Genomic DNA, 11,114 nt, shown 5'->3' on the forward strand with positions numbered 1-11,114 from the left:
GTGCAATTCTGACAAAAGTGTGAATTATATTCTTCCAGTTGGAGAGATTATTTTTGAAAAGACATGTCTCAGCAGCAGTCATTTTAATCTAGCTCGTTTGCATTAACCCTTAAGGTGGGTCAAAAAAAAAATCTGTCTCTGTGTTATTTTTCCATGGTTGTTCTTCCTAGTTCTGAGGTTTCTGTATGATATATTTAATTGAATGGGACTCAGTGATGGAAGGGAGGCAATATTTTGTAAACCTGGTTGACAGCTTGCAATTGATGGGGAGGGTTCCTCAATAAAAGAGAAATCTGGAGCTGGAAGTCAATAAAATAAAAAATGTGAGAAGCATGAAAACTTCACTTATATAAGAAAATCACTGATTTTTATTGGAACTGGAAGAAAAATTATTATTCTAGGTCTGAGAGTGTCATGTAGTATCTTGATCCATCATGGTTACGTGAAAGGGATCATTCTCTAAATTTGTATAGACACACACACCATGAATATATGCAGGAATGAAATAAAGTAGAACATCAATGGGCATGGGCATCCTCAGAATTCTGGGAGGAAAACACTGTTGCTCAAACGTGACAACTGTGATTGAATGTCTAAGCAACAGTCAATATTTTGACTTTAGAAATAGGTCATTACTGGCTCATCCAGGAAGCAGACAGGGATTTTAGGTTGTCAAGTCAAAGAACAATCTCAAAGTCCCAGCTTCTTGAGTGATCAGAACTTGATCACTTCCTGAAGGAGAGACACTTGACACACTGAGAGGGACATGCTCAGCTATTAGAGTGCCTCTGCAGACCAATCCTTTTCTCTGCATTGGAAAGATCGGCAGCTGCTGCTTGCCCTTTCAGTCAGGAAAGAAAAAAATAATGGCCACAGCAGCCATAACAGCTGTCACTCCCAGGGAAGGGGATGTGGAGAATTCGAATTGGGATAAATAGGGTTGGCACTACAATAAAGATGTAGAGAATTAATAATGTACCAGGCAACTTCCTCACGATGTCCCTAGCCTTCCATCAAAAGCAACTGAGACTAATTAAATCAAGCCAAGTATTTCAATTGACACATAAAAGGACAGGTCTAGCTAGGAATTCTTTTCTCTGTTTGATATGATTAATGTTGCATTATACTTCAGAAGGCCACTTAGTAAGTGGTTAAACCATGGTACATTTGGCATTTATGAAAGAATTTTTGTCATGTTGCAATGGTGCTTTTAAAGCCTGACCACACAGTATCGAGTCTGGCTTTGATAGTGCCCTCGTGAAGGCTGTCTGTGGGAAAATAGTGAAATACTTTTCTCCAGCATGTAGTTGGCCCTGCTGCTTTCAACACTGAGGCAAGATGTTAGAACACATTTGCCCAATTTCAGTTCAAAGAAACCATCCAGGCTTACATTCTCATATATTTCTTTTGTGAATGTTTAACTCATTCTGTTGATGTAAATGCTCAATGTGGATATTATTATTACTATTATTATGATCACTAGTCCATAATCATATCGATCTCATAAAAGTTTGTATTTTTTGTTAAAAAATTCTTCCATGGATCCTCTTAGTTTCTTTCACTCCAGCTTTAAAATAAATTTGCAATCTTTAGCAATTCATGTTGTATAGGATGCTACCTATACTGCCATCAAAACACTGAGAAAGAGCAATATATGCCTAAAACTTTTCAAGCCCTGTTAGACTTTCTGCTCTTGAGCAATGGAATCCTAAGAGGTAATGCAAGCATTAGCAATTGAATGTGTTCTTCATAACAATTGAGTTGAGAGAGTAGAGAATGCTTTATTTAAACAAATCTTAATGAATGTTACAGGAAAATAAAAAGAGATGCCATTATAGAATGCGTGCAAGTGCCATAGCCACAAAGACAGACTTAAATGAGATTCTATTTCTAAGCGATGCTCCTTTCAGTGACATCGTTTCCAATAATGCCTTTACTTTAACTTGAACTATCTTCAAATTTGTATTTGTCACTATGGATCTTCTTTTTCTCTAAACTCATTTAGGAAAGAGAAAGATGGCCGTCCTAATTAGTCTACAGAGTAATAACTGTTCACACCCAAGCAAACTATTCATAATTTTTAAGCCCAGATAAATGAAAAATATTTTAAATGGAAAGTATGTGGTGAATTTAGTGTGGAAAAAAAACTTAGAAGAAAGAATTCTGATCCTTCAAGGCTTGCATTCAAATAATTAAGAACAAACCATTCCACACCATGGAGTGGAAAGGTGAGATAAGAGCATGTAGCATTCTTAAATATATACCTCTCATTATAAATATATACCTCTCATTGTTTAACACTTGCTAACCCAGGACACAAGTATGTGTAATAGTACTTATATCTCTCAGACCATAGCCATTATTATAGTCACAAAAGAAAAAGCAATATTCAGATTGGTTTGAAAGAGTGAACCCCAAAACATCTATGTCTGTGCATCATTGTGCAGCTATTGCTAATGCTAGTCAAGGCAGGCCATCTTCAAAGGTACTGCAAGATTCATCAGGAATGCGTCTACTTGCTGTACATTTCTAAGCATTCTCCCAGAAAATTTCTGGTTCTTGAGCTCCCCTTCTTATTTTAAATGGAAACAATATATCTGACCTAGTTTTGAGTACAGAACTTATATTCAACCAGGTTTTGGCTCCTATCTCATCATCTGCCTCCTTGATAAGAGCCGAGCAGATACTCCTCCAGTAGAGCTCATTATCCAAAGGCTTCCTTCCAGGCATTAGTCCACTCAGGTAAAGTGGTCATTATTTCCCAAGGATAAGGGTTACTTTCTGAGTCTTTTTTTCAAAGTCACATTTGATTATAAGGATAGCACTCCTAACAATTTCCCTCTCACTCATTTCTTCTTCCTGTGCAAACAGCCATTGGTGCGATAGTCAGTTAAAGCTGACGGGAACTTTTGTTCTTTAACAGTTTTAAAATCTTAGGAGAAATTGTCAGGAAAGGCACTCCATAAAAATTGACAAAATAAATTTCTCATGTCATTTCCTAAATAGAATTCCAAGATTGCCTGCATAATCAAGTTTATTTTATTTGAATGCTTTGTGTGGGGAGAATTTGTAAATCAAGAATAAAATTCCTTTTCAAGTGTTCTGATTATACAATATTAACCATAAGGAAAAGAGCTCTATTGTATTTACAACATCACTGAAGAACTGAAAGACATTATCAACTTTTATAGAAAAGTCTTCATATGGGCGCCTGCGTGGCTCAGTGGTTGAGTGTCTGCCTTTGGTTCAGGCCATGATCCCAGGGTCCTGGAATCAAGTTTCACATCGGGCTCCCCACAGGGAGTCTGCTTCTCTTTCTGCCTGTGTCTCTGCATCTCTCTCTGTCTCTCATGAATAAATAAATAAAATCTTTTAAAAAAATAAATGCGTTTATATTTGTATTGAATGCATATTTATACCAGCAAATATAACAAGTTCTCATTTTAGGGTAATTCGTTGTTGTTGTTGTTGTTGTTGTTGTTGTTGTTTTATTCAGATCATGAGCTTTCATACAGTCTCTAAAAGTAGCTAAATTCATGCATTGTATCTTCTCATCTTTGTTGGTCATCAGGATGACACTTTTAATTCCCTTCCATTGATTATCATGATTCAAGTTCATCTATTTCCAACTTATAATTATTTCAGGAAAGATTCAGTGAAACTGCCTATTTTGCCAGGGAAAAAAATTCAACTTTTGATTACTTTCTTTTATTTTTTTATGCTAGAGAGCATCTGAATCTTCCCTTTAGCTTTGCTTCACTGCTTTCCAGAGCAAACTGCCAGGACCCTCCCATTATCATTCACCTCCCTGAACACTTCCATATCATTTCTCCTGTGTGCACTTTACCAGAATTACAGAACAAAACAATTTAATCTCTGATGCTTGACAGTATATTTCACAGGTTGGTCTCTCTTTTATGTAATACTTATATATGTGGATGGATTGATCAAATAAAATATTTAGAAAAGGTTAGTTTTATAAGAGAAACTCTGATTATACCAATGTATACCATATAGGTCATGCACATACCTTCATATTTATATCTCTGTCTATTGATCTATCTAGATACATCCGTACACTTTCATACATACACATGCTCTCTTAGCTTGCTGCACATAAATAAAATTGCATCTGTTGCAGCCATTTGACTACCTGACTGTCTTTAAGGTAATTTAAGCTAGTGTGCATGTGTGTGTGTGTGTCTTTCTGTTTTTGTAGCATAATTCCTTTTGGTTTATAGCTCAATAAATAAAACATCCCATCATTTAAACCAAGTCTTAAAATTTGCATTACCAAGATAAGGATGTGGTGAGGATGTTGTTATACAGTCAATCACAATTTAGTGGGGGCTAAATAATAAATACTATAGCACTCATATCCTCTCTTTCCTAATATTTTACGCTTCCTTATTTGGCAGCTATTGGCAGATAGTAGGCAATTAATATATATTGGGAAAGGTTTTGATTAAATTGAATACTCTCAATTGTTTCGAACATGACCTTAACTTTTCTCATTGGTTTTGAACTACACCTTTTATCATTGACTAGCCCACCAGAGTTATGTCCTTGTTTAAGCCATTTTTTCCATTACTATTAGCATAACTCTGGTTTTGTTTTATTTTGGTTTGGTTTGGTTTTCTGGATTATAAATTTTTATGGCACTGTTAACCTCATCTCAAATCCATTTAAGTAATTTAAACTGTCCTATTTTTTTGGAGACTTCTGCCTATCTTGTCAATTTTTGTTCAAATTAGCATGTTTTTTCTTGAATATGTAAGTTAGAAAACACCATAAATCACTTACTCATTATTACATGTACCAAACTTGATACAATCGGGAGCCATCATTACCAGTATCAGAGCAGATAGAGGAATGATTTTTCTACCATTTCTAGGGCATTGTTCTGCATTCCACTTTGCTACTATCTCCACATCTTCTTCCATCCCAGAGAAAGGCACCTCTCCTCCTGCCTAGGGTAGTCACTGCCTCTCCATCTCCCTGTAGGTACAGCACGCTTCTCTTCTCTAAGGGACTTGGAATTTGGGCATTTTCTCTTTCTTTCTTCTACAGCTTCTCCCCTCGTGGTTCTTTCCCATCTAGTTGTCACTTTTCAATACGTATATTACTTAAACTTGTTTTAGTTAATTTCTCTTAGTAGTATCTGACACTAGTGACCAAACCCCATAGTTAAAATATTTTCTTCCCTCAGTTTTTCCTGACCCTTACTCTCCTTAGCCTCCTTCTACTGTTCAGGCTACTTACCAGTTTCCTTTGTTGTTATACATTCTTAAAGGTTAGGGTTGTCCTAGATTCTATTTGGGGAACTCTTCCCTTTTGATCCCACATTCCCATGCATGTGTTCTCTTTCAAGCACCTTGCTCCCATTTCCAGCTCAACGTTGGTGCTTCTCCGTTCTCAGTGCCCAGGTCCACCCTATCTCCTAAGCCTCAGACATGTCTGTCCAATTGCTTACCAGCCCTGTGACTCCAATGTCCCACAGACCTTAAAACTCATGGCTGTGTCACTTCTCTGTCTCTGAGGCTCTTGTAACAAATGATCACAAATGCAGTAGCCTAAAATGACACAAATGTATCCTTTTACAATTCTGGAGGTCAAAAGTCCTAAAATCAACATGTCAGCAAAGCTGTGTTCTTTCTGGGATTGTGGGAGAAAATTTATTTCCTCACCTTTCCCAGCCTCAGCTTTTTCTCACGTCACTCCAACTTCTGCTTCTGTATCTCCTTCTCAGACTCCGAGTTTCCATGCCTCTTTCTTCTTATGATTACGTAGGGCCTAACTGTACTGTCCAGGCGATCTCTTTATCTTAAGGTCCTGAATTTAATCACGTCTGCAAAGTCCTTTCTGGCAAGCAGGATGTGGACCACTTTGGGGTCCCAGTGTTTTATCTACCATTGAACCACTTCCCCCTCATAATTTCTTCTTCCGATACTGATTCTCAGTGAATGACACTGCCATATGTTGAGTTGTTCAAATTAGAAAACTGTTGGGGTCTTCCTTGATTCTTTTCTCTAATTTACTTGCTTGCTCCACAGATTCAATCACCAGGTTCTGTTGATTTTACATTGTGAATATTTTTTAGACCAATTCAGCTTTCTCCAACTTCATTATTGCTTCCAAAAATCAGGTCACCATCCCTTCTTGGCCTTAATAGTTATTCCTGCAGGTTGCTTCTCATTACCTGTTCTATGGTCCTAAACATGATTCTGATTCTGCTGGTTCACTGCTTAAAATCCATCAAGGATTTTCCATTTCCCTAAAAAGAAAAATCAAACTTAGCTTATATTATAAATTTAGTGTTACCCTCTTAAACCTTGTCTATTGATGTCGCATTCCTGTTTCCCAGTTCCTTACTGAACTCAAAAGTTATATGAGCTCTTCGGCTCCGTGTGACTCAGGATAAAAGTTGTTTATTCTGTTGGGAATGCTTTGTCCTGAGTCCTTGAATCCTACTGATTCCTCCTACCCCAGTTTCATACCATTTACCCACGGAATTTTGCTGTGTTCAAGCTACTTGCCACATTGCTTTTGTTTCCAATATTCCTGAACTTTACCGATTTAGCATTTTAAGATAATTGCACGTTCCTTATCTGTCCCTCCCTTCACATCATATGCTCTGGGAAGGCAGGATCTGTGTCTGCCAAGGTTTTAGTTTATCCCTGTGGCTAGCATGGTCTTACACAGGGCTCACTATGTCTTGTTGAAGAAATGGATTTGCAATAAACTGCACAATTTCTACAAGAGTCACTAACTATAACTGAAAAATTTGATACTGATCAACATTTTATGAACCATTTAGAGCCATTTCCATGAAACATTAAACATTGAAAATTCTTATTATATGCAGAGAAAATCCAATTCAATTAACGTCTGTGAAAATCATACTAGGCACATGACACTGTAAAAGCTACTATTAAATGTACAAAATTCACTTAAATTCCCTGAAAGTACTAATAAGAAAAATATGCTAGATATAAAAACAACAATGCAATATATAATAAGATGCACGCTATAAGAAAAATCTACATGGATGTACAACTACACAAAAAAAATGATTATTGTAACATATTAATGCACTTAGTCAATAGTCCAGACCATAAAGACCATCGCCCTGGAGGTGGAGCCCACATAGAGAAGGCACTCCCTGAGTAGCCGAGGCTCGTCCCTCCAGGAACATACAGGGGAAATGGCTGCATTTTTCCTGACTGCAGCATCCAGAGTCAACTCTGCACCTGGCCTTACATCTGAAGTGGCTGCTAATTCTTCAATCTTGCATTCACAGTGTCCAATGATGGCATTACTCTGCACTACTGCCATTCACCCAGCTTAATTTTATAAATTACCGGTTTCAGTAATAGCTGAACATGTTCAAAATGTTAACAAAGTTTTTGTTGAATGGTAACAAACGAAGCACCCTGAGGAAACAAAGATACAGACTATTATTCATCTTTTTTAAAGCATAGCATCTCACTGGGACTTGGTATATATGTAGAACAGTTTTAAAATATGGCTCCATAAGTCTTTGATTCCTCTTCATCAAGAAATGGGTCCATTGTCCCCACATCTTAAATCTACACAGACTTGTGTCTGCTTAACCAAGAAAGTACAGAAAAAGTGATACTATATGAGTTCTGAAGCTAAGTAATAAAAAAATGCAAGCTTCCTCCTACTTCTCTTGGAATATTCAGCCTCTTGACTCATTCCTGGGATGTTCTTTCTCAAAACCCACCAGCCATGATGTAAGAAAATTTAAGATACATGGAGAGGGCCCAGCTGATACCAGACATTTGAGTAAGGAAGTTTTCAATTGTTCAGATATTTGAGTCTTCCCATATGAGGCTCTACTAATAGTGGTAAGAGACAAATAATCCCTCTGTGCCCTGTCCAAATTCCTGCCCTATAAAATCCATGCATAAGATGAAATAGCCATTGTTTTATAGTGTTGACTCTATATAGGAGGACTTTTTATAGGAGGTTTGTTACACAATAATAGATATGCAGAAAGAAGGTAGCAGCTGAAAAAGTATTTGAAGAGGAAGCTGGAAAGAGGAATGGAAGGAAAGAAGAAAGGAAGAGAAGGGAAGAAGGAAGGAAAAAGGAAGCAAGAAAAAACAGAGGCAGAAATACAGAGAAAAAAGAGGACTTAAGACACTTAAAGAGAGACTTTAAGTCTCTCTCTCTTAAGAGAGACTTAAAGACACAGAGAGATAGAAGAGAGAAAGGAAAAAGAAAGAAAGGAAGAGAAGTAAGTAGAAAAGCAGGACATGAGGAAGAAGAAAGGAAGTCTTTATTTTGCTATATTTTTATTAAAGATTTTATTTATTTATTCATGAGAGACAGAGAGAGAGGCAGAAACACGGGCAGAGACAGAAACAGGCTCCACGCAGGGAGCCCGATGTGGGACTTGATCCCAGAGGACCCCAGGATCTCGCCCTGGGCCAAAGGCAGGTGCCCAACTGCTGAGCCACCCAGGCATCCTGACAGAAATCTTTAATTCAAGGAGAAGGAGAAGAAAAGTTTCCTGAAAGGTAGAGAGCATTGTAAGAGAAAACGTGTACCAAGTAGGTCAGTTAGGTGTCAGTCTAAAAAGTAAAAGTCGCTTGATGTATATCAGGGATGAAATGTCTAATAGAGGAATCAGAGGCTTAGACAACCAAGGAAGACCTGGGATCAAAGGTCAAGAAACCCACCAGCATTAGACGGAGGTGGGGGAGTTCTCACAAGCGTGGGAGAGAAGTCTCACTCATTGAAGCTCAATGTCTGGCTGCACCTGTGCTTGAAGAATAATGACTTCTCCTTCCCTTATGCCTTCCAATTCTTATATTAGTATTTTTCCTTGGCAAAGTATCCTGGATCCATTCAGGGAGAGAAATTCTGGGAAAAATATTTCCTGGCTTCACCTCAGCCCAATCAGCCCAGTGGGCAAGTGCTAGTACGCCAAACATCAGTGTGGAGAGACGCAGGTCCTACTTAAGAAATGAAACTGGAATTCAAATGAAGGACGCTAGGCTACTAAGGCTTTACTTTTCCCCCTAAGGCAGTGTTTTCTGAATTTTGGATATTTCATCTATCATCTTGAAGATTTGTGTTAAAATTCATGTACCACCCATAGTATTACTTAAATTTGTATTCCAATATCATTGTTTTAAATTAATAATTCTATATAAGGAAGATTGACATCCTGGTCAAAAATGGAAAGTGAGTATCACCCAGTAAAGTAGAAGGTATCTATGTGAATCCTGATTCTGATGGCCTGAAGATTTCTGAAACCTGTTGCAAATAGAAACTTTTATTTCTTAAGAGGAGGGAATAAATGGTAACACAATGTGACCATTAAGCAGGTTACACCAAGATTTATGCCTCCTTTTACAAAGACAAATATATAGATATAGATGTAGATGATATAGATAGTAGCAAGGAAAGAAATCGTGTACTATTTGGGAAAAAAATCCTCTGCGAAACTTTCATAATCATGAATTATACTTTCTTGGTTTTTAATATTTATAATAGTGAATAGAAGGTAGCTTGCTCCCAGTGAAAACACTAGCTGATGCCACAACTCTGCTAAAATGAAACCAGAGCCACGGGCTGGCAGGTCACCCAAGCTGTGCATTCCATCTCCAGGGGGTTAATAAAGACTCTTGGGCTGCCCTCGCCCCATCATGCCCATTTAGCAAGGCTGCAGATTGAAGATCCACCCCACTCTAGTTCAGAGGCCCTGCAGAAGATTGAAGTCATCCCACCTTTGATCAGAGAACTAAAGTGCAGTGGTGTCACCATGTTGGTCAGCATTGTCTGGGAGAGAGAAAAAAAGGGGGTTAAATACAAAGAAAAATCTTTTAACTGGTGTATGTCTCTTCTCTATGCTTATCTCCCTGAAACTGAAAGAATGAAAGGAGGGCTTAGGTCAGAAAGGGAAGAGGAATCTGGGTTTGGGGAGTCCTAAAATAATGATAAAAACAAAATAATCTTGCTGAATTCTGGCTAGATATTTTTACCTATGAAGGTTTTGCCACTGAGTCTGTTCATCCTTCCTCTCTCTCTCTCTTTAAAAAAAAAAAAAAAGAAAAAGAAAGAAAGAAGAAAGAAAGAAAGAAAGAAAGAAAGAAAGAAAGAAAGAAAGAAAGAAGAAAGAAAGAAAGAAAGAAAGAAAGAAAAAAAGAAAAAAGGATTACCAAGTGTCATAAGGCCACATCAACATCAAATATGCTGGTTCTCTTTGCTGTAATCAAGTGTCTGAAAGAAAAGTGTAAAGAAATACTCAGCGAGACAGTTCTGCTTAATGTTGTAGGAGGAACATGATCAATTTTCTTGTTGAACTTGGTGTTACTGTTTTGAGGCAGGGGTAGGAGATAATTCCAGAAGCACTAAGAACAATCCCCGGTGTCAGAGAGTTCATTTTAGAAAGCTATTACAGAAATGCAAGCAGGAAGGAGATAAAAGTCTTATTAGTAATTGAAAACTAGGCTGGATCATCTGAAAAAGATTTTAGGAGGTGATACAGTAGAAGTGAGACAGAGAGGATTTGAGGATGGCAAAAGGATTCCAGATTAGAGGCTATTTAAATGAGGATGTTGCCAATGCAAACTGAAATGACAGAAAACAGCAAATTTTGTTTTGGACAGAGGGGGTTAGGATAAATGTCCATGAGAGCTGCAGAACATGGAGAACGCTTTGTTGGATACGTCCAGGAGGCAGGTGAGGTCCTGAGCTTGGACATGCTCACATCTAGTGACAGAGATTTGGAAACCTGGACTCACAGAAGTAAATGAGATGCCCCGCAGAGGCATAGCAGAGCAACAACTCCAGAAGACCAAAGGCAGATTTCTTATATGATAGGTTCTATCCTACATGCAAGGAAATGCTGGGGGAAAGAGGAACAGCCAAAGAGAAGAGAGGCAGGAGAACGAGAGCTGCAGATGACAGCATCAAAAGCAAAATGGTCAGAAACAAATCAGCTGAAAATTAGTAACCTGGAAAAGAAGAAATAAATGTTGGTGAAAAGACAGGGAATAGATTTAACTTGTACCTACGTTTTCAACTTGTGGTTCTAGGACCTGTCATGCTTTCTCCTTCTCTTTGTATTTCAAACCCAA

At 37.9% G+C, this 11,114-nt stretch overlaps 1 long non-coding RNA gene across 1 annotated transcript in view; it reads right to left on the minus strand.

Annotated features, from left to right (window-relative positions):
• The window catches only part of LOC140637583 (uncharacterized), a 35,081-nt gene extending 25,266 nt beyond the window's left edge, over positions 1–9,815 (minus strand). Inside the window, exons 1-4 of the long non-coding RNA XR_012034668.1 lie at positions 9,762–9,815; positions 7,362–7,433; positions 5,688–6,274; positions 5,474–5,573 (exon numbers count right to left, since the gene is read on the minus strand). This is a non-coding gene — a long non-coding RNA (uncharacterized lncRNA). The remainder of the gene's footprint in view (positions 1–5,473; positions 5,574–5,687; positions 6,275–7,361; positions 7,434–9,761) is intronic.
• Positions 9,816–11,114: the final 1,299 nt, after the last annotated feature.

This window comes from Canis lupus, chromosome 8 (genome assembly GCF_048164855.1).
Source record: "Canis lupus baileyi chromosome 8, mCanLup2.hap1, whole genome shotgun sequence".
In the NCBI taxonomy this organism is placed as follows: domain Eukaryota; kingdom Metazoa; phylum Chordata; class Mammalia; order Carnivora; family Canidae; genus Canis; species Canis lupus.